We start from the raw sequence: 24,854 nt of genomic DNA, 5'->3' as shown, positions 1-24,854 counted from the left end.
TTGGAGCCAAAGCGTGTCCTTGGAGTGAGATGGCCTTTAGAGTTTCCTTGCTTTACACGGAAGGCTCACATCCAGCTTCTTCCTTTAGACTGACATAGGCTGGTTTCCTTTCCCCTTATGGGTGTTAAACCCCTGCCCGAGGCCCTGACGTTGTCCACAATTGACCTCATTTATTCACTCAACAAATATCATGAAGAGTCCAATATATGTCAGAGACTTTGCTAAGTATGGGAATACAATGGTGGCATCCCTGCCCTTATGTAACTTATAGCCTAGTTGCGGGGACAGACATCAATCGAATGATCAAACAAAGACATATACCATTACAAACTTCAATAAGTATCTGTATGAACTCTTATGCCCTACAGCATATGGTCAAAAGTGTACTATTCTCTGTCATCCAACATCATCCTTTTTGAGCAACTCCACTAATTCCATCAATTTTTGTTTTGATTGTTTAGATGACAAAATCACCAGTAGTTGTAATAATAATTTTGTGGGAGGTTGAGGTTGATGAGGATGTGACTCTGAGAACCAGCTGGCCTAGGACATTCGGGTGGTCAGGACAATGAGCATCCAGGGTTTAGGCAGGATCTGGGTGAACTGACCACCGAGGCCAATGGGAATGGGGTTACTGCCAAAGCCGGAGTGGACAGATGATGAAAACCAGCACTTGGCCCCTGTCTCCCTCTCTGGAAGGCTGTGTGAGTCTTTTGAAGCTTGAGGGCACTTCTGGAGACAGGGAGGGCAGGGGCAAAGCCTGAGCAGACTGAGACCATGTTTCTATCAGGCTGGCAGAGGGAAATGAAGTCAGTGAGGGAAAACTAGAGAGTGTCCGTCCCTTTGTAGCTGCTGCTTGAATGACTGGCTTCTCAAACTTTCCACTCGGGCTTATCTTTTGGGGTGATAATTATCACTGGGGTCTGTCTGGGTGATGCTCTTGGCTCTGCTCCTGACTCTGGGAAGATAGTTTGGCCGGACATGGTGGGGGTTGGAAGGAGGACCTGGAGAGTTCTGAGAGCAGAGTTTACAGCAGAGAACCCTCAGAACTCTGAGACATCTTTTATAACAAGAGGAAAGACAGTGTATTGTCTGGGGTCAAATTGGCCTCTGAATGTTGAAATGGATGATAACTCAGGAAGCCCAATTATTTTGTTGCCTTTGCAATTAATTTTTGATGACTAATGCTTAATTCCTTGGGTAACAGTCTACACTGAACATTAAGGAAGGCAAACAGTTGTTATTCTTGTTTGGCTGTATGTTTTCTGGCTAAAAATCAAATGGTTTCTAGCAAGGGGGAACAATATTTTGCAAGGGTTCTGTTTATGCCTCTACAGCCAAACAGAGTCATTTATTGATTTGAATTACAATGCTGTCTCCCATAAAGTTATTTGTGTACAGGAATAAGTTAAACTGGCCTTGAATGATACTGGAGTTTTCTATAATTGCCATTAACATGGACATTTGGAACAGGTGGTGTTTGGTGAATTTAATGTTCTGGTCACCAAGGCTTGCCAGATGCTTGCTTTGTTTGGACTTCTCTAACTTTTTACTGAAATCCTTTAATCGATTTTCCTGCTTTAGAAAATACTAGCTGTTTGGTGAAAATAATTTAATCTCTGATGATTCAGGATCGAGATGATTCAGAGTCATCATTAAGAACTTGAATTATCATTGTACCATCACACCGAAAGTGAGAAGGTTGGGTTGATTCCAAGCTGACCTCAGGGCTTCTCTGGGAGTTATTTCTGGAAGAAACTTCTGACGATGGCTCATGTTCTTTTCTAAAAGTTTAATGCACGGGGGAAAAAACCGATCCCTGGTATTTAATAATTCTAAGGCTTAATTTCTGAATATTTGAATGCATAATTAGAAAGAAAGATAAGACTTGCTCTTAGCTAGAAAGTTTAATAATTACAACTTGGCATTGTTGGCAGTGTGTACTTTTCAAACAGATGGCCTGCATCACGCTAAGAAAGGACAGTCACTTATATTCACAGATTCCTCTGGATTTTTATATATGAGGTGCTGTAATTGCCTGGCTATCAAAGACTCAGTTCCACGGATGACATCTTTCAGATTTGGGGCTTGTCTATCCGGAAGGCTGGTGATGAGAGAGGTGGGAGCTCCGGCAGCCAATGGTGGCTGTGCTCATTGCTTTTACATCCACAGAGAAGCTTCTGAGATTGTACCTGGCCCTGGTACTGCCATCCATACCCCCAGATCTGGAATTTAATGCCTCTCCGATCAATGGGCTTCCCTTGCTGGGCTGCCCTAGACAAATACGTCGCAGGTCCCAGCTTGATGTAGGGAAAGGAAGAGAGGCATTCAAGTCAAACATACTTGGTTTTGAAATGAGGCTGTTTTTGACCTTGGAAATTTTCCTATTTTTTAGAAACTGTAGTTTCTTCATCTTCAAAATGCAGGTGGTAAAACTGTTACTAGTTGGTTGCTGTGAGGATAAAATGAAACAAGGGATGTAAGCTGGCAAGCACGTTGCCCCACGCAGTACGGGCAATGCCTCACCTCTGACTTCTCCTGTTGTGTCCTCTTTCTTTGATCACCTACAGCAAAGGTCACAAAATACAGCCCACCGGCTAAATCAGCCCATGGCCTGTTTTTGTAAGTAAAGTTGTATTGGAATGCAGTCACATCCATTTATTTATGAATTGCCTGTCACTACTTTTGCACTCTAACAACAGAGATAAGTAGATGTGACAAAACCCCATAAAGCCTAAAGTATTTACCATGTGGCTTTTTATTGGAAAGAGTTTACTAATCCCTGACTAATGTCCTAGGCCTCTTGGGCTCCCAGGCTGCCCTCTGATAGCCCACACTATAGCATCTCACTCAGTCTTTGTCTTTCTGGGCAGATCTCTTTGCTCTGAGACATACATGTCCCATACCTTGTTCTCTCCTGGGCTATAGCCACTGAATCTGGTATGAACTAGTCTGAGTATCTTGTTGGGAGTTTGAATCTTGCTCCTCCTGTGTCTCATGCTAGTCAAAGGTCGGTTATCCGGCAGATACTGGGCCTCAGCTCACCGGGTACTGATGGAGGCCGAGGAGAGCATTACACTGCGATGGTGAAGAGGTGCCACCATGGTTTCCACCACTCCACTGCCCACCATTGGTCAAGCCCCTAGGGGTCACTGTCCTCTAGTTCTTCTGTTTTTCCACCTACGAGTGTCCTGTTTGTTTCCAAGATTAGAACACTGCCCTTGGCAGAGAGTGGCAGTGACTTGCCATAAGAAAGAAGGCTAATGTATTTAATATGGACATCCACTGATGTGATTGAACAGATATTTTTTAGAGTACTGAGGGGCAAACTCTGTGGTCCAACTACAAAATTGTGAAAATGGTTTCTGTAGTCAGGGCTGTCGTGTACAGTTGTGCAGGTTGTGCATCGCACCAGGGGTTCCTGCCCACAGGGAGAAACTAGAGTCTGCATTGGACTTACCAAGCCATGTGCACCACCCCCACACCCCAAGGTGGAGGAGGCTTTAAAAAAGAATTGGTCAACCCGGAGGGGCTGCTTTTGCTCATTTGTCCACCCAGAAGGGGACACCTGTTTTAATTTGCCCAGAGAGAGGGTGCTGTCTTGCAGTTCATGCACCAGTAGGGAATGCCATTTTCAATTTCACACAAATGGCACTATATACCTACTAACATGTCCCTGACAAGAAACAGGTCTCTGTGGTTATAGTTGTATACAAACCCGACCTCAAGGAAATTGTGCCACAGAAGACGTTTCTTGTGAAACATCAAATAATACAAGATTTGAATAACACCTCAAATAATAGGAGTTTATGATCACTAGTACAACGTGGCGTATGATTAACTGCCAATGTAATTCCACAGCTCCAGGAACTCAGAACAAGAAACCACATTCGCATTTGTCCTTTTATTCTGTCTTGCTCCTTTCCCTGAAGGCATTTAACCAAATAACCCAGCTAGGAGCTGGGTAACAGTATTAGCTGAAATTGCGCTGAGCTCATGGACTAATGAAAGAGAAATGAGCTTCTCCAGATAGACTCTCAAACTGCAACCAAATTGCCCCAGAACAAAGCTCATCTGTATGGAAACTGAGAAGCAAAATAGCCGAGTCCATTAAAGCCTAAAGAATTTTGCTATTGCGCCTACTTGCATCTAATATGGCCATGGCTTAATGTTCCCAACTGTGCCTATTTTGATTTTCCTCAAATACTTCTCTCACATGCACTGGTTTAACGATAATGTTCAGCTCACTTTTGACTGAAACAAACATTAAAGGGATTTATGTCTGTATTAAATCTGGCTGTAAAACTTAATGAAATTTAACATTTCTTCAGCATTCAAAAAATTTAGAAAAAGATACATAGTCAGAAATCTGTTTGAAATCTTTCTTCCATAATCCTAAGGTTGCCAGGGTCATATAATTTTCCAGGGACACAGTGTTCTCCCATTGTGGATTTGACACTTTTCCACATCACTTTCTTCTTGCTTCTGGAAATTCTAGCAACTTCTGTAGTCACTGGAGCACTCTCCAGATCAGAGGAGTGATACAATTGAACAGTCAGGCCACTCAGCTGTGTCCTGGGTGGCTGGACATTTGACATTTTCTTTCCTTCTTTTTTCTTTTCTTTTCTTTTTTCTTTTTCTTTTCTTTTCTCTTTTTTTTTTGAGATGGAGTGTCGCTCTGTCACCCAGGCTGGAGTGCAGTGGCAGGATCTCGGCTCACTGCAAGCTCCACCTCCCAGGTTCACGCCATTCTTGTGCCACAGCCTCCTGAGTAGCTGGGACTACAGGTGCCCGCCACCACGTCTGGCTAGTTTCGTTTTTGTATTTTTAGTAGAGATGGGGTTTCACTGCGTTAGCTGGATGGTCTCGATCTCCTGACCTCGTGATCCGCCCGCCTCGGCCTCCCAAAGTACTGAGATTTCAAGCATGAGTCACCATGCCTGGCCTTTTATTTTTTATTTTTTATTTTTTTGAGACAGAGTCTTGCTCTGTTGCCCAGGCTTGAGTGCAGGGGCGTAATTTCAGCTCACAGCAACCTCTGCCCCTAGGGTTCAAGTGATTCTCCTGCCTTAGCCTCTTGAGTAGCTGGGATTACAGGCGTGCCACCATGCCTGCCTAATTTTTGTATTTTTTAGTAGAGAAGGGGTTTCGCCATTTTGGCCAGGCTGGTCTCGAACTGCAGACCTCAAGTGATCTGTCTGCCTCAGCCTCCCAAAGTGCTGGGATTATAGGCATGAGCCTCTGTGCCTGGCCAGTATTTTCCAGAGCTAAGCGGCTCTATCCTTTGGCTCTCATTGCCACCATTATCAGCAGACTTGGGAGAGGTTCTAAGCACTAAACAGATGAGGAGATAACAACATTAATTCTTAATGGCTAATAGGGTGCCCCAAATTAAAAAGATGCCTTTATCTTTTTCAAAGATGTTTAAAAATCTCTTATTTAATTGATATTTTCCAAAACCCTGTGGTGGAGGAGCGCAGCTGTATTGCAGGAAGGAGTTAACAGTTGCTCTAAGTAACAGCCGAGGCAAACACCTCCGGAGGGCATCTTTAGAGTGATCTTTGCCTATGTCTTCTTGCTCGGCTTGCTATTTTAGAAGGCCAATGAAGCGTGTGTTAGGCTAGATAGAGGCTGATTCCCACACATGCATTTTAAGAGCTTCTCTAAAAGCATAAATTCCTGGTGCTGACCTGATATATTAAAAATAAGCTGCCATTCATTGGAATGAAGCTCTAAGAGCTGGCTCCAAGATAGGCTCTAAAACTTGGGTGGAAAAATTTGCATCTTTATTTGCACTAGCCACAACCTCAAATCAAGCATTTCCTTCAGTTACGAATGGGAAGTACAAACCACAATATTATTAGCAGTACCTGTAAGCATGTCATCAATACGTATCTTCATTGCACATTAGGGTTGTTGCCGGTATGCCAAAAAGTATCTTTTCAGTACACCCCTACCTGCCACTACATTTTGTTATTTGATGCATTAATGAAGGACATATATTAGCATTTCACAAATGCAAAATTTCAATCTTTTGATAACTATTTCAATACAATAGCATTCCTCGGTGCCATAGTCTGAATGTTGGTGTCCCTCCAAAATTCATATGTTGAAATGTAAACCCCAGTGTGTTTGTATTAGGAGGTGGGGTCCTTGGGAGGTAATTAGGTCATGAGGGTGGAGCCCTCATGAATGGAATTAGTGCCCTTATAAAAGAGGTCTGAAGGAGCCTGTTTAACCTTTCCGCTATGTGAAGATGTGGCAGGAAGGCCTTGTGTATGAGGAACAGGCCTTCACCAGACACCAAATCTGCTGGCACCTTGGTCTTGGAATTCTGGCCTCCAGAACTGTAGCCAATAGATTTCTGTTGTTTATAAATTACTCAGTCTAAGATATTTTGTTATGTCAGCTCAAACAGACTAAAAAAACTTGATTACCTTGTATATCTTGTTAATGTATTTAAAATATTATTTTGAGAATGAGGGGACACAGGTGCTTCTGTATGTGGTTGGTTGGTGTGGAAGTTGGCACAATCTCTTTGAGGAGAAATTTGGTAATATCTATCAAAATAAAAATGAATGGACTGTTTGACCCAGCAATTCCACCTCTAAGACTCTACCTTGAAGACAGACCTGCAAATAAATGAAAGATGTATATTTAAATATATTTGTTCCGGTAGTGATTGTAATAGTGAAATATTAGAAACAACCTAAATCTCCAACACTGTGGATGAGTTAAAGAAATTCTGGTGCACCCATATGATGCAAAACTCTGCAGCTCTGGCAAAGAATGAGATATGAAACTGGCAATGAACTCATTCCCAAGAAATGTCATTAAGCAAAAAAGGCAATATGTAGAATAGAGTGTATAGTGGGCTCCCATTTGCATAGAAGAGAGGGATGGACTTGCTGGTAAGTATACAGTAGTTCTGGGAAGAAACACAAGAGTCTTTTTATAGTGCTTTGCCTGGGTAGAGGCGTGGGGTCTAGGGTGGAAGGAAGGCTTAGTTTTCATTGCGTAACATTTTGTGTAATTTCTTTTAACCATAATGACATCAGGTAACACATATCAAGTGCGTATTTTGTATAAGGGGCTCTTAGATATTTTGTATGCATTACTCATCCTTATGATGTCCTTGTGTGGGTAATACCCTTATTGTCATCCTCATCCCATAAGCAGGGAAGTGTAGGCACAGAGAGGTTGAATATTCAGCCGAAGGTTACACAGATGATGAAGGGCAGAGCAGGGATTTAGACCAGGAAGTCTGGCTCCAGAGGCCTCTCTCCTAAGTGTGCAATTTTGCTTTTCTGCATCAGAATTATATTCATCATATTCTACTGCATGCATTGTTTAAAAGAAAAATAAATACCTAGCAAATAAAAAAGAGTAAGTTAGTGCATTTACCTCCTAGAACATTAGTGGATCATTCTGCTTAAATCCAAGTATATACCTTTAGCTATTTTAGCTAATAATTTAACCTCCCACAGAGGGTCATACTTCACTAAAGGGGTAGGGGAGCGCATGTCTTATTTTGTATGGTCCATTCATTTTTTTAATAACATGGTTTTATTTAGTTAATTGTCTCTTCCAAGGTTGATACAAGACCTTTGAGGCCTAAATCAGCAAATATGCCTCCAATGAGAAAGTTAATTCTCCTGATTTCAACAGTAGGGTTCAACCTGTTTCTCTGTTCTCTGTTGGTTATGCTGTTCCTTATAGAAGTAGGATTTTCAAAAAAAATAAAAATCATGCTCTCTATAAGACAAATAACACTGGTGACTGAATTCCTCAGAATCTGAAATACTTCCTCTTTTTTCTAGAGCCTCTTCAACACTACCTGGTGGCCCCTGGGTTTCTGAGTACAGTTTGACAATCATTGACTGAGAATGCCATGAGATGCTTACACGTGGTGCCTGCTTTCCATGTTAAATAACATGGCATCGCACGGCAGGACTGTGGTTCCTTGCAAAACACTCCTGCAATCCTTCTTATTATGCCAGTGACAAAGTCTCTGCTAAGTGCCCCCATAGCTTTAACACCTCTCTATACTTGTTAATCCTTCTTCTTATCTGACAGAGGCAAGCACTGGCAGGCAGAAACACCCTGCTTCAGTTGCTTACATTGCATTTATTTTGACAGTCCATTCTACTGGTGTCATGGAATATTAGTTGCTTTTCTATTTGAAATAGTGATTTATAGTTTCCCTTTAAAATACATTTGTTTATGTTAAAAAGTGAGTCAATTTAAAGAAACATACTAGGTAAATAATAACACCAGTAGCAAAAGTTGTAAAGGTGTATAGCGACTGATGGTTGGTTTGGGAAACACCGGAATAAAGTAATGGTGTGGAAAATTTGTGACTTTGACTCCTTCAGTTATTAACAAAGTCAGCCTTAAAAGTGGGCCAAGATTTAAGTACTTCTGTGAGGTATTTGAAAGAGTGATGGAAAAGACGATCTGTCTTTAAATACCCATCCTGCCACTTGTCATTTTGACATTAGGGCTGTAATCCTTTTCATTCTATAGACTGTTGACTTCAAACATTTCCATTCGTTCATGCATTCAGTCAATCACTTATTTTTTTTCATTGAACAAATGTATTGAGCACCAACTGCTTGCTTCCATTGTACAACAGCAAGCTGCTATTGCAGAGGAAGATGCCCTTAGCTGGGGTATCTCATTAGCCTTCATGAGCTAATATATTATTATGGAATTTTTAATAGCACCTTTGGTTATCAACTAACAGTGGTTCCTAACTGAAGCTGCACAAGAGAATCACCTAGAGAGCTTTTAGAAATACAAATACTTGAGCAATTCCTAGATTCTGACTTAACCGATCTGGGGTGGGCCTTGGGCATCAGTGGTTTTTAATAAAAGCCACCAACAAACTCAACAAAACCTCTTTTGGTGGTTCTGATGGATAGTCCAGGTAGAGAACCACTGAGCTAACACCTTTGTTAATACCTCATATCCTAGCCTTCTTGTGGCTTAGAGTGTGGTCTGTGTACCAGTAGCACTGACATTACCTGAGAACTTGTCAGAAATGCCGAGTCTCAGCTGAATCTGCATTTTGTCTTTTTTCTGGAGACATGGTCTCACTCTGTAACCCAGGCTGGAGTGCAATGGCACAATCACACCTCACCGCAGCCTCCGACTCCTGGGCTCAAGTGATCTTCCTGCCTCAGCCTCCTGAGTAGCTGAAACTACAGGTGTGTGCCATCATGCCTGGCTAATTAAAAAAAATTGTAAAGACAGAGTTTCACTGTGTTGCCCAGGCTGGTCTCGAACTCTTGGCCTCAAGCCGTCCTCCCTCGTTGGTCTCCTAAAGTATTGTGAGACACTGCATCCAGCCCACATTGATTCTGTTATTTGTGAAATGGGTGGCAGGTTTGCCCTTGGTTCCCCGCTTCTCCTTTCTGCATCCATACCCTCCCTGTTATAGTCTTCTCTCGCTTTCTCTCCTCCCCTTCCGCCTAAACTCTTCCACAGGAAGAAATTGCTTTTGATAAACCATTCACATCTTGGCAGAAATGCATTCAAACATTGCCTTTTCCAGTATTATCTGCTTTAACAGAAGAGAATGGGCATTGAAACAAGTTAATCTCTAATAGTAAAGATGGAAAGGTGTAAATTGTGGGAGCGTCAAGATCTTCTTGGCATGTCTCAGACCAAAGTTCTTTCTATGAAAAAAGTCAGCTCTGAGAAAAGAGTTGTTACAATGGATTTCTCTGGTTTGGAAGGAGAGGTTGAATGAGCCAAAGAAAACAAGACCACATGTGTGACTACTAAGCATAATATTCTTGAATTTGGCCGGAGGCGGTGGCTCACGCCTGTAATCCCAGCACTTTGGGAGGCCGAGGTGGGTGGATCACGAGGTCAGGAGTTCAAGACCAGCCTGGCCAAGAGGGTGAAACCCCGTCTCTACTAAAAATACAAAAATTAGCCAGGCGTGGTGGTGAGCACCTGTAATCTCAGCTACTCGGGAGGCTGAGGCAGAGAATTGCTTGAACCTGGAAGGTGAGTTTGCAGTGAGCCAAGATCATGCCACTGCACTCCAGCCCTCCAGCCTGGGTGACAGAGTGAGACTCCATCTCAAAAAAAAAAAAAAAAAAAAAAAAAAATTGATTTTTTGTGCTTCTGGTAGTTGAGGGCTGCTGGAGGGATTGATTCTGCAAGAAAGAAGAGTAAAAGTTCAGAGTGGAGGGTTTCCTGCTATTAAACAAGTTTTGACTAATATTAAGGTCTGAATTATTTTTGACTCCTGCTGCTTAAAGTTTCTGTCAAATTGGGTGTATTTAAAAATTAAAAATTTAAAAATACACCCAATTATAGACAAACTCAATGCCAAGCTGCACGAACGACAATAGGAGCTAAAATGCTTTTTAAAATGTGCTTATATTTCAACACACACTTATTTTTATACCCTGACTTCGTCCTGAAAAGAAACAATGTATGTTTTCTGGATTCTAACAAATGATATAGACAAATAGAAGTTAACAGTATAGTAAGGTGTAATTTGGATTTAGCAAAAATGGAGATGCACATAGGTAACTCTAAGTGTGCTTTGATTCTGTGCTCAAGTCTTTGCTTGGCCTCATTGTCCAAATTTGACCTGCATATCCATAGATACTGCTGGAAGCAGATCCGAATTCATGACCCATTCTACTTAGGCAACTGCCCTAGAACTGGCCGATTCTCCCAACCTTGTTCCAGCGTGGTTGGATTTCTCCCATTTCTTAGTGGCCTTCACTGCTGAGGTCTCTCTGTGCTCCCCCATGATGACAAAATTGACCTTGATTCAGCCTGGGCAACATGGCAAGACTCCATGTCTACAAAACGTATAAAAAATATTAACCAGGTGTGGTGGTACGCACCTGTAGTCCCAGCTACTCAGGAGGCTGAGCTGGGAGGATCTCTTGAACCTGGGAGTTGAGGCTGCAGCAAGCTATGATTGTGCAACTGTATGATCCTAGCTTGGGCAACACAGTGAGACCCTGTTTCAAAAACAAACAAACAAAAAGTTGACCTTGAGTGAGCTTCTTGTAAAAGCAGCCCCAGCAGTGCTGTGAGCCATCATCACTTCATTCCCTATCACGTCAGGAGAGGATGATGTGGAACAATGGCTAATTTGAAGTTGAAGGAAATAGAAAAGATGTGGGTTTAAGAAAGGCAGTGGAATGTAGCTTTGATAGCTTAATGAGAGGTTAAGGCCAGCAATCACACAGGGATGCCCTCCAGGACTCAGGACAGGAGGAGGGCAGCCTGCAGATGGGCTTACAATAGCTGCAGTTATGGACTTGCCTGGAGAGAAGGCTGAAGGTTGAAGGTGCCCGGTGTAGCTGGCTCAAAGGGCAATTGAAGCCTGATTCTTGGAGTTCTACAAAGACTGGGTGTACTATCAAGGGACTACAATAGTGACCGTGTAAATCAGCCCAAGGAGAGCAGCAGTTCTGGAAAAGGAACCAGAAGATAATGTAGCAGCTAGAGTCTAAATTTGTGTTGTCAAGGTGACAAGGTACAAGTCAATTTGTGTTTCCCTCTCTTTTGACTGGGTGTTCTCTGATGTTGTAGAGATACTCAAAGCTTCTCTGTCCTTGCCTCCTCTGTGAGCATTCTGCTTGCCTTTGAATGGCTGGCGAGGTCGAGGTCACTACCTTTGAGTCCAGATGTCCTGAGAGAGATGGAGACACTAGTTTATAGCCCTCCCCCTGAGAGTGATTACACAACTTCAGTATCACCTGCTTCTCCTTTTTCAGCTCTAAGAATAGCAAAGATGAGTTCACTGATAGCTGAGTCACCTCATCGAAGGGATTGTTGTGTCCAAATACCATTGATTGGAAACTTTGTCTTAAACACGTCTTAGACGATGTTTTTTCCTCCTGTCAAAAGGACAGGAATATGAATAATAACTACTGTATTGGGGTCTGTTGCTATTATACATACACATATAAGTTTTATGTATAAATTACAAATATGTGTAATTCAGCACAAATTAATTTTATGTGAGCCCCACAGCACTTTTGAGAATTAAATATTATAACCTCCATTCTACAGATAAGAAAACTGAGGTTCCGTGAGATTATGTAATTTGCTCAAGGTTTTCTAGCTAGAAGTGGTTGAGTACAAAAAATGTGACCCTCTGACTCAGAAAGCATTCTCTTCTCTCTGCACTGCATGACATCTGCAGCTCATTTTTATGATAAAAAGTAAAGAAAAAAATGTACAAGACTGTGAACACCTTGCTTATCCCAGCACACTCAGCACCGAGTGAGAACATTAAGACCTAAGTTGTATTAAATGATAGCAAGATCAGGACTACCGTCATGAAAGGTGGACTCAAGGACTTGGGTTTCTGCTCATTTTCACATCCATAATAAACCAAGCCCCCAAACTTGTCAGCAATCTTCTCACTTATTTGTTTTTTTCTTGTAACAGTTAATCTTTGCTTTGATGATTCTTTTTAGGATAACATAGCTAAGAGGAGAAGATGGAAATGGAGTGTCATGTCCTTGGGAGATAAGCAGAAAGGATGTACAAGGCACTTTGTAAATATCTTCGTGTTTATAATAGCTGGGGGAAAAAAAGTTAAGTAGATGAGTTCTCTTTCATGAAGAAGTAGTTTGAATCTTACCTTTGAAGAAGAACAGTTTTATGTTCCCAGCTAATGTGAAATGTGACAGAAAAGGACTGATCCCCAACTGTTCTGAAGAAAGATTAAATGCACTTCTGGTTCTTTTCACAGCTATTCATCATTTTAATAGGTTTTGAAGTCAAAAAATTTTGACAGCATTTGGGATGGGAATCCAACTTCATAATTCATAAACTATGGAAAAGTGATTATAGCCTTCATTTGGAAGCTGGGCACATACCTTATTAAGTTGCTACAAGATGAAACACCAAAATCTACATTAATCACACAATCCCTTTGTGCACAGAGGTTCTAGCAGGTGAATTATGGGACACTGGTTTCTTGGGAAGGAAAAACTCTGCCCTAGACCTTTTGGGGATGACACGTCCCTGACTCATGGTGCTCCTTGCCATTCCTGCTACCACCATCATTCATGGCATTTTCAAGAACCAGGAAGAGAGCTCATCCAACCCCCATGCCTCCCTGTCCCTTGTCCTCTCCCCACATGACACTCTGCTCTGAATAGATGTCCATCGCTTTTCCATCCCCTACAGTTCACTCCGAATTGTTCAAGGACATGTCCTTTCCCCATGTGACACTCTGCTGTGAATAGATGTCCCTCACTTTTCCATCCCCTCCAGTTCACTCTAAGTGATTCAAGGATATGCACTGGGTTTTTCACTTGATACCACTTGCACACAGTAGACTCTTAACAAATGTATCAGATAAACAAATAAGCAAATTTCAAGAATTGTCTAAGTTGTTTTGTTGACATCAGTATCATTTGACATTATAAGATTTGTCAGGTGGAGCTCACTCATGCTCTGTACATTAACAAAATTATTATTATTTTGTTATTATTATAGACAAAACTATAGGTACAGAAAACAGATCCAGGGTCTTGCTATGTTGCCCAGGCTGGATTCCAATTCCTGGGCTCAAGCGATCCTCCTGCCTCCGCCTCCCAAGTTGTTGGGACTATAGACACATGTCACCATGCCCAGCTACAAAATTATTAAAATAAAACTGTTTGCCTTTGGAATTCAGTAGAGCAACATAAGCATGCTTCCAAGAGTTTCCAAACCTTTAAACATTCAGCTCTCCATTACTGTACTTGTGCTTTTTTACATTAAATGTTGATATTTCAAGCCTCCTTTTTTAATGTGCTAGTGCCATACCACTTCTATTTATACCGCATTTAGCTATGGAGGTGTGGTAAGCAGCATTATTTACACATTTTAATTGCATTTTGTTGTTATTTTAGGAAAACAAGTGGAAAATGGAAATGAAATAAACTGATACTAGAGATGAAAATAGAGGTCTCATAAACTTAATACCATTGAAACAAGAGAGAAATCATTAGGTGTGCTTTGAACAGAAAATCTTTAGCCCCAACAGAATACTTATTGAATTTAACTCAACTGTGCTCAATAGTGATTGTAAAAAAGAAAAAAAAATTAAAAATATTCATCTTTTTGAAGTTAAATGATGAAAAATTAGGTCTAAGAGTTGAAGTATAATAGGGATTATGTAATTATGATAATTCTAACTTTTTTTAGCTTTCTGGGAGCATAATCTTACATTATAAATGCACATTTATTGTTCAAATTTGGGAACTGCATATATTTTTCAAAAAATCAAATGGAAAAATACTCAGAATTCTATTTGAATTTATTTCATTTAGTTAAAAATCTCTAGATATACTTGCTTATAAATCTTTTTGAAACTTTTAAGATACAAAATTTGATGGGAAAAAAAAAAGTAATGAAGTATCTTAGCTTAGCTTGACACGAGACCTAAAATAAAAACAGTCAAGTGATGTTCTGGTCTCACTGGACTGAAGGCATCGGAGTTCACAGCCTGAATCCTTATCTGATGCTGGGGACAGAGCTGGGATGGAGGACTACACAACGCCTATCACAGCCCATTTACTCACAGACCAAGGCTACCCAAGTGAGAATGATATTCACAGAGTAAAGCATTCTGAACTCCAGCAACAACTGCACTGTTTCTAGGCTCCATGACTCTGAGGACTGTCACTTTAGAAAATGTCTGGAAGACATTAAATAGCAGTTGGCTTACCATAGAGCTCCTCAATCCCAAGACAGAGGACATCTAATTTCTATACAAAAATCTGTGTGTGAATGTATATAACAATTTTATTTATAATTGTCCAAACTGAAAGTTATCCAAATGTTCCCAGACTGGAAAATAGACAAACACATTGTGGCACATCACACAAGGGAATGCTATGCAACAATAAAAAGGAACATGTTATTGTTATACGTAACCCCATTGATAAAGAATAAATGCTTGAAAAAGCCAGACTCAAAGGTCGTATGCTGTATGATTCCATTTGTATAACATTCTAGAAGAGACAAAACTGTAGGAATAAAAAGCAGATCTGTGGTTGACAGGACTGTGGGTGGGAAATGGGGCAGTAGGGGGAAAGTTTTTTGGGTGATGGGGATGTTCTGCCTCTTGACTGTATGAACTTTTGTCCAAACTCGTGGAGCAGTGCACAAAAAGGAATACATTGTACTTCCTGTAAAGAAAAGTTAACATAAAAAAATAGCAGTTGGCTATTGGACTAGAGTAATTTTAAGTGATAATAAGGTGCTCTTCTTTTGGTAGAGAATTACAGATGATTTCTAATGATAGCTTTGGAATGGACTAACTTTTCGTTCAAGACTTTTTTAGGGGGTCTATTCAAAAGAACTGTGTCCCCCCAAAATTGACTAAAATGACCACTGGGTGGGTTGTGAGTTCTCCCCGACTTGTCGGCAAGATGCTGAGTGCTTCTCCTGTTAGGTCATTTCATCACAGGGACAGGCGTAGTTTCCTTCAGGGCCATATTCTCTCGGGTGTGGAAAGAGTTTTAACTCCATTCAAGGAAAAACATAATACCTCAGGAGATATAGCCTAACTGTGTTGGTTGGAAAGTGTCCTATTTCCTGAAGGATGAGCTACATCATATAGGGGATATTTGGGACTCCTTGATAGGATGGCTTCTTTCTTTCCTTCCTTCTTTCTTTCTTTCTTTCTTTCTTTCTTTCTTTCTTTCTTTCTTTCTTTCTTTCTTTCTTTCTTTCTTTCTTTCTTTCTTTCTTTCTTTCTTCCTTCCTTCCTTCCTTCCTTCCTTCCTTCCTTCCTTCCTTCCTTCCGTCTTTCCTTCTGTCTTTCTCTCTCTCTTTCTTTTTTTCTTTCTTTCATATGGTATTGCTCTGTCGCTCAGGCTGGAGTGCAGTGGTGCAATCATAGCTCACTGCAGCCTTGATCTCCCGGGCTCAACCAATCTTCCTACCTCAGTCTCCTGAGTAGCTGGGACTACAGGCACCTGTCACCATACGTAGCTAATTTTCAAATTTTTATTTTTGTAGAGATGGGGTCCCACTGTCTCTGTTTCTGAGCACCCAGCACACATTTGGGAAAATAAGAGCTACTTCCTTTTCCCAGCACTAGCCCGGGTCTTGGCCTTCCAGCCTCCACCAGTAGCTCATGACTCAGCATTTAAGTTGAAGCTTGGTGGGCAGAAGAGGCTCCCTTCCATTCGTCTTCACTCTGGTTAATTACAGTAATGGGCACAACACTGTTTCCATCCCTATGTCTATTAACCAGCAAATGTTCAAGTCATAGGCTCTCAGCTCTCATTAATCTCATTGATGAGTTTTTTTTTAAATCATGTGTTTTATTTCCTCATTATGGAAGTTTCAAGTCAGCAGTGAAAATAAGGCCATGTTGATGTCAGCTCCACTTCTGCTTTTCAAGGACATCGGAGAATCTTTGAATATTTCAACATTCTCTCAACTTTATTTTTCCTGTCTTTGAGATGAAAATGAGAAGGGATTCTCCTGGGAGGACTATGAATTGATTCAATCTTTTCAGAGAATAATTTGATAAGATTTATCAAAATTAATATTGCATGTACTACTTGACCCAGAAATTTCACTTCTAAGAACGTATTCTAAAGGGATATTCACACGAAGATTTGAAGAAGATCAAGGAAACACATTCATCTTGTAGTTTATAATAGCAAAACTTTAGAGGAAACCCAAAATGTCAATCATTAGGGGCTTGGTTAAATAAATGACGGCATATCCACACTGTGGGAGAGAATATGTTGTTAAATAAAAGAGCAGGTTGCATGATACGGTGTACTGTATGATTGCAGTTGGGGGAGAAAAAAAATCTGGAAAGATCCACGCAGAACTGCCACGTCACCAAAATTGGAAAGTGAGTGGGTTGTATAGAGGAGGAAAAGGAGAGGAGAGAGAAGGGAAATTGCAGTTTTTATTTTATCTACACTTCTGTAATGTTTGAATCTTTTTGATGATGAGCAAGCCTTGATTCTATATTAAAAAGGCAAATAAGGAAAAAAGAGTGATGCGTTTCTAAGAAATTAGTACAAATGATTAAACTATATCCCTTTTAGAGTGTACAGCGATTGGAGAGTTTCCAAGTGCCTTGACATCTGTCATCTTCGTTTATGCCTGAGACAACCTAGGGAGGTGAGCAGGTAGGCGGTGAAAATGCTGAGGCAAGACATGGGCAGGCTTCTCCACTCATTCTTCCCACGTTCACAAGGCATTTTTGGTGGTAACTGATTTCTAAACTGGCTCTTTTGCTTATAGGTTGTGTTTTAAATCATGTTTTTAAATTGAGGTATGATTTACAGTAGCATATGTGATCTTAAACGTGCATGCTGCATCTTAGCGGTATATAAACCTGAGTCACCATCATGACAATCAAGATAGTGAACACTGTCCTCACCCTGGGGAGTTGTCTCACCATATGATGCCCTTCTCAGTTAATCTTCACCTACCTTAGGCAACCACTGTTCTGATCTCTACCACTATATCTTAATTCTGCCTGCTTTAGAACTTCATGTAAATGGAACCAGAGAGTATGTACTCTTGCATTTGTCTTTGTTGTTAGCTAACAATATTTGGAGATTTGCCTATTGTACTGTATGCAGCAGCAGTTTGTTTGTTTTGTTGTGGGATAGTATTCCACTATAGACATGCATCACAGTTTTATTTGTCCATTCACCTGTTGATGGGCATTGGAATTATTTCCGATTTTTGCAAATATAAAGCTGCTATGTATATGCCATTTTATAAATATACGTTTTTGTTTCTCGTGAGTACATACTTAGGAGTGCGATTGCTGGTTGTATGCTAAGTGTGTGTTTAACATTATAAGAAACTGCCAAACTTTTTCCAAAGGGATTGCACCATTTGACATTTGCATTAACAGCGTAAGAGGATGCAGGTAGGTTTCACCATCACAAATACCTATCTTTAGGTATATCCATAGGATTTTCCTATAAAGGAAATGCTACAGGGATCTTTCAGCAGCTGTAAACCCTGTACTGAACCCTTACCCATTCTAGTCCTCACAGCTTCCCAGATTAGAGAGAGAAGATAAATGAGCCCTGGTCCCTACCCCAGGCAGTGAGTCCAGAAGACAAGTCTCTCAGCCGATAGTCCCTGAAGCTGCAAAGTCTGAGCAGTGTTCAGGCCTGAGCATCTGTTCACACCCGTTCCATGAACCAAAGAGCATCTGTTTCTTCAGGTTCAGTTGATATTCATTGTGGTTAATTCGAGAGATCTCCCTTTCTCTCTCCACCATTCTCTCCCTGTATCGATATTGGAATGTGTGGATATATCCCCTGTATCATATATGCCCTATGTCACATAGGGGCATATTCCCTGTATCATGGCTGTGTGAACCAATAACGGTGGCTATTCCTTCCAAGACCCTTGACTACAAGCACATCCAGGTCCAGCAGTTCTCAGGGTGTGCTGTGCCCATCCTGGGCTGTACATGGGGGATTTTAGGGGTAGACGGTATCTGTTTTTATGATTACCTTATTTATATGGCAAGTGAGAGTTTCCTCACTTGCCATATAAATGGCAGTTATATGGTAATTTATATACCATATAAATTACATTATGTGGTAATGTACAGTTGACTTTTAAAACTACCTATTAAAATAGTGAAAAATGATTAAAATGATTAAAATGATTAAAATAAAAAATGATTAAATAAATAAAAGCACAGTGGGTCACACGAATCGCAGTTTGATTTCATATTTAGAAAACCCCAACTCTGGTACAGTTTCTCATTATCTATTAAAGACACTCTGAGTGACTTGGTTGATCATCATAATCAAAGGAGATTTACTAAGCACCCGTTGTCACTTAGAATATAATGAGCCCCAGAGTAGATAGAGGCCCCTGCTTGAGACTGAACATCAGTGATACTGTTACTAAATATATTCCTGTCAAAATCTTTGTAACATCTAACTCTCCATGATGTGCGAAAAATCTGAGCATCCAATTAATTTCCAGATCAACGCTGCACGCTTTCTGATTAAGCATCGTAAATGCTATTCAGCACTCTCTGTGGGTCGGTCCGGGTTCCTGCTGGTGGTAGAGCGAGGCTTTAAGCTCACTGCTGACTCCTCTCCTGAATTTCCTGTGCACAAGACTCCTTCAGGACCCTAGTGCCTGAACTTACAAGGTGCCTAATGAGGCCTGTGCTACGTGATTGTGTTTTTGTCTGCTCTTTTTAGAGATATATGTTTTGCAGATATCATCTTATTTTAGGTGTTCCTGAAGGTTTCTGTTTTAAGAGGAAGAGAGAAGGACTATTTTGGGAGCACCTCTGAAATTCAGGGTGCTTTAACTACATTCTTTCTCTCTATCTTTCTTTCAACCATAACAGCTCTTTGGCAAATAATCTTTTCTCCTAGAAAAGCCCCCGTCTGTTCTTCCTGCCTCCATTCTTGCTCACTCCCAATCTGTCTCCCTAGCCGGCAAATCTTTGAAAAATGCCAGATCCAAGCATGTTATTCCCCCTCCCCACCACCCTGAAGCTTCCTTTGCTCCTAGGATGAAGTTATGAGCCCTCATGGCTCACGAAGTTTATACAGTCGGTTCTCTTTCTACTTCTCCAATGTCATCTCATGCCATGTTTTTCCTTCCCGTGTTGATACAATTCTCCTTTCCCCCAGCACACACACACTGGCCTTCTTCAGATTCTTGAAAGGGCCGAGCGTGTTCCTGCCTCAGGACTTTTGCACAAGCTATTCCTTCTGCTGCCAGATTCCTGGCTAACTTCTCCTCATTCTACAGGTATCAGCATAGGGATAGCTTCTCTAGGGAAACTTTCCCTTACCTGGCAGTCCAGATCTGGTTCTCCATATTAAACACATTTATAGCACCGAGTACTCTTCCACTGTAGCAAAGTACCCAGATCATAATTATTTCTGTAGTTATTTCTTTGGAGTCTATTTTACCCTCTAGCTGCTAAGGTCCTTGAAGGTAGAAACTATGTCTGCTCTGTTCAGCCACTTGTCCCTGCCTCCCACTTGGGATTCTAGTGATTCCTACTTCCTGATATTCATGACCTTGTATACAGTTCCCTACAATGAACAAGGCTGACCTGTATAACCAATAGGACATTGCAAAATTGTGGTGTGTGACTTCTGAGGCCAGATCATAAAAGGTATTGTAGCTTCCATTTTGGTTCCTCTCTGGGATTGCTTGCTCTGGGTGAAGCCATCTGTCATGTCATGAGGATGCTCAAGAGGTTTGTGGAGAGCTACGTGCGAGGAGGAACTGAGGCCTCCTGCCAACAGCCACCACGTGAACCACCTTGGAAGTGGATCCTCCAGCCCTGGTTGAGCCTTCAGATGACCGCAGTCCTGGCCAACATGCTGATTGCAACCTCATGAGAAACATGGGGCCACCCAGCCAAACGGCCCTTGAATTTCTGACCCATAAAAACCGTGCTGCCATGTTTTGGGGGTAACCTGAGATGCAGCAATAGGCAACCAATGTACTACAGTTCCTGGTGTATCATATCACTCAATAACTAGGTGTTGAATGAAAACACGAAGGCATATTGTTATCCTTCTTTTATATCTCAGGAATGTACACGTACAACAAAGAGGTTAATTAACTTGTTTCAAATCACAGTAACTAAATAGAGAGGCAGGATTGGAACCCAGATCTACCTGTCTGCATGATCCTTATTGCTGCCATTCCTATTACTCTGTTTTATCTCCCTTAAAGACAGAAATCTTAACCTCTAGCTGGACAGAGGATTTTATATTTTAATACAGAATCTTTTGCTGATTACACTGAGGACAGGGCTACAGACTAGGCATTTAGTGCAAAGGTCTCAAAAGTGGATTGTGCTCACTTGGGAGGATGACAGGATGATCCATTAGAGTGTTGGGAGGAAATATTTTAAGCCTTGTTTTACCTTGATTTAAAAAATGATGTATTCATTGTAATAGTGGTAAAAAATATGTAACAAAATTCATCATCTTAGCCATTTTAAGTGTACAGTTCAGTAATGTTAAGTGCCTGTACGAGCAATCTCCAGAACTTTTTCATCTTGCAAAACTAAAACTCTATACCCATTAAACAATAACTCCCTATTTTCCCCCTCAACCCAGACCCTGGCAACCACCTTTCCACCTTTTGTCTCAATGAATTTGATTACTCTAGATACCTCATATAAGTGGGATCAGAAGAATATTTGTCTTTTCATGACTAGCTTATTTCAGTTAGTGTAATATCCTCAAAGTTAGTCCCTGTTGCAGCAAGTAACAGAATTTCCTTCCTGAAATTCTGAATAAATAATCTTAGGACCTTAGGATCTTAAGATGATAAAAAGGCCGAATAATATTCCATTATATGTATGTAATACATTTTGCTTCTCCATTCATCCATTGATTGATTGATATTTGGGTTGCTTATACTTCTTGGCTATTGTGAATAATGCTACCATGAACATGAGTGCACATTTTAACTTTTAATATTTATTTATATTTTATCCTTTAAAATTGTCTTTCTTGGATATGATTTATAATGTACGTAGCCCATTGATAGTAGTACATACATATACTGTCTGAATAAATAGCTATACATGTATTAGAAGTGCCTACTTAAAATTTTTTACAAATAGGGATGTGTGATTGGAGACCTCTGATTTTGTGAGTGTCCTAGATGCTATTAGATGCCACACCGATAATAACTCCTTGCTTTGAGCATGTCAGTGCCCATTGACACAACTTCCATCTGTCAGCATTTTATCTCTTTATCTCTGGAGTCAAATTCACTGATGATATGGCAGCTTAGAAGTATAGGAAATTGTTCCTCTATCCATCCTGATATTAATCATCAACCAATGATGGATAGGAGTTGGTGTGTTCATACTCGTACTCTTTCTCCCTCATGTGTTCTAACTCATGTTCTAGGGGTGCTTAGCAGAACGGAGCTCGTGTTGCCCACAGTGGGACTCACTTGTGCACACCCTGTATTGACTTCCTTCCCTGTTTCACTCCCCTGCTCCCCTACCTGTGCTTCCTGGGACCAAATTCCAAATAAAATGCTGGTTCGTGAATCCATGTCTCACAGTCAGCTTTTGGAGGAATCCCAGCTAAGACACTCAATGAATGCAAAACTCTTTGAAATCATTCAGCCCTGGTGATTAGAGTATACAGCATCATGCATGGAAAAGGAGCATCACTTTGACTTAATGTCTGTCATTCTCAAAAGCAAATTAACTAGATTCAAACTACTTGACTATTCCATTTCCTTAACAAAACTAATTCAACTTTTGTTTCTTAATCAGGGATTTATTGGAAGGGAGGAGAGTTTCATAAGATTTTAGAGTTACAACAGACAAGAGTTCAATTTTCTCAGCTCTCAAATGAGGGTGCTATGCCCCCAAGACATTTAGGAGTTTTCCAGATGTCACACTGCTAGAGGGTGGTACAGCTGTCACTGGAGCCTGTATTGAAGCTCTCTGGACTTAAGTCTCTAACAAAACAATTTTCCTACATCTTGATACACAACTGGTTAGACCAGGGGATTTCAGCAGACTTTTTCTTAAAGGATCAAATAGTAAAAATCGTAGGCTTTGCAGGCCATATGGTCTTTGTCACAATGACTCCACCCTTCCCTTAGAGCATGCAGGCAACCGTAGATCTCAAGTAAAAAACTGAGTGTGGCTGCGTTCTGATAAAACTTTATTTACAAAAACAGGTGGCCAGAACCTGTGTAGTTAGCGAACGCTTACGTTAGGTACAGAGGAGACAAAGGTCCTCTTTGCCTTTGTATTTAACAGAAATATTTTTTCTTATTTTTTTGAGTCAGGGTCGTGCTCTGTCACCCAGGCTGGAGTGCAGTGGTGTGATTGTGGCTCACTGTAGCTTCGACTTAGGCTCAATAGATCCTCCCGTCTCAGCCTCCTGAGTAGGTGGGACTACAGATGCACCACCATGCCCAGCTAATTTTTAATTGTTTTGTAGCGATGAGGTTTTGCCATGTTACTCAGGCTGGTCTCAAACTCCTGGCTCAAGCAATACACCCACCCTAGTCTCCCAAAGTGCTGGGATTATAGGCATGGGACGCCATGTTCAGCCTATGCAAAATATTTTAATTTTTAAGACCTACATTATTTATTTATTTATTTATTTATTGAGACAGAGTTTCACTCTTGTTGTGGAGGCCAGAGTGCAATGGCGCGATCTCGGCTCACTGCAACCTCCGCCTCATGGGTTCAAGCAATTCTCCTGCCTCAGCCTCCCAAGTAGCTGGGATTATAGGCATGTGCCACCACGCCTGGCTAATTTTGTATTTGTTTTTTTGTAGAGATGGGGTTTCACCATGTTGGTCAGGCTGGTCTCAAACTCCTGACTTCAGGTGATCCACCCACCTCAGCCTCCCAAAGTGCTGGGATTACAGGTGTGAGCCACCAGGCCGGGCCTCAAGTAGTTTATTTTTAAATAGTATGTAGTCACTTAAATACAGATTTAAGTGCTTTTCCTCAGACCCATAGAAGAGCTTACTGGATCCCAAGATGTGTCATTGCCATTTGTCCTCCCTCTCAGATTTTTGCTGTGTTAATCCTGCACGATTACTAGCACTGGGGGTATTGTGTTCCAGTTGTTGCTTATAGGACACAATGGCACATGCACAGACAAGACTTTCTTCCCCAAATATCAAAATGAGAGTGTATACTTTTCACTGTGTCAACATTAATTACTTGTAATTTGGCGTTCGATGTTATTTTCTATATTAATTTCAACACAATGGGATGAATCTAATTTGGAATGATAAGATTCATTTGCATTTAAATTGATATTTTAAGCATTCCCTGTGAGGAACAGATAGAATCCATGATTATAATTATAAGCATTGTTTCCAGGGCAGGTTTGTTTCCCTTTGGAAGGATTTGTAAATATGGTGCATCAAGTTTAATATTAATAATGGTGACACTGTAACACCAGGTTTCTCAAGAGATACTTGTGAACAGAGTGTCCATATTCTTCTAGTGGAACAGTGGATAAGCATAGCTCATTAGTTAAGAACATGTTCATGTTGGGTTTTTTCCTTTTTCTTTTTCTTTTTTTTTTTATTTTTTCAAAATCTTTTTGATACTTAACTGAGTGGAAAATAACCTAGGTTAATTTTTCAGCTTGAAACTGCATGCTTTGAGAAATCAGATGGCCTATTGTTAATTGCATATAACACGAATGAATTAAGAGCATCAAGGGAATCATTCCTGCTGCTTTCTGTTGTTCTCTGTTTTCTTGGGATGGACAAGGCAGTCTTGGATAGAGAGGCTTTCTGTTTTTTGGTTGTGGCTATGAAGAAATATAGCATTTATCCCCAGAAACTACTAAAGACGTACTAGGACGTGTTCATTTCCTGGGGAAATTGTCTTCTCTGTGGCACTGACCTACAGCTTTTCTTTCATAACAAAATGCTGGTGTTGACTGAGGTATAAATAAATTCTACTGTGAGCAGTATAAAAGGAGAAGCAAACAGACAGAGATAGGAGCTATGTGAGGAGAAAGCATGGCCAGGAGAAGCATAGCAAAAAGACAGAGATAGGAGCTATGTGAGGAGAAGCATGGCCAGGAGAAATTAAAGGCTGAAGGCAAAAGAAAAAGAGGAAAGCCGAGTGTTCAATCCTCAGCCAGTCAGTCATCTCACAGATACCTACTGACCACTCACTGTTCCAGCCATGGTGCTGTGCTGAGGATAAAGAGGTGAACAAGACAGGTCAGATCCCCGTGGCCTCATCCTCCTGGGGCTGACATTCTAATGGGGTAACACATGCAACGAAACAAAAATACAGAACCACAGACTATCTTAAGAACTAGGAAGTGGCTACACAGGCTGTGCAATGTAAGTTGAGA

The 24,854-nt window shown here is 40.9% G+C and overlaps 1 protein-coding gene across 3 annotated transcripts in view; it reads right to left on the bottom strand.

Moving 5' to 3' along the window:
- Positions 1-24,854, bottom strand: part of PCSK2 (proprotein convertase subtilisin/kexin type 2) — a 258,307-nt gene that overhangs the window by 76,048 nt on the left and 157,405 nt on the right. The window lies entirely within an intron of this gene.

This window comes from Theropithecus gelada, chromosome 10, assembly GCF_003255815.1.
Source record: "Theropithecus gelada isolate Dixy chromosome 10, Tgel_1.0, whole genome shotgun sequence".
NCBI classification, from domain to species: Eukaryota; Metazoa; Chordata; class Mammalia; order Primates; family Cercopithecidae; genus Theropithecus; species Theropithecus gelada.
The sequence above is the reverse complement of the archived record's forward strand: the minus strand, read 5'-3'. Positions and strand labels throughout refer to the sequence as shown.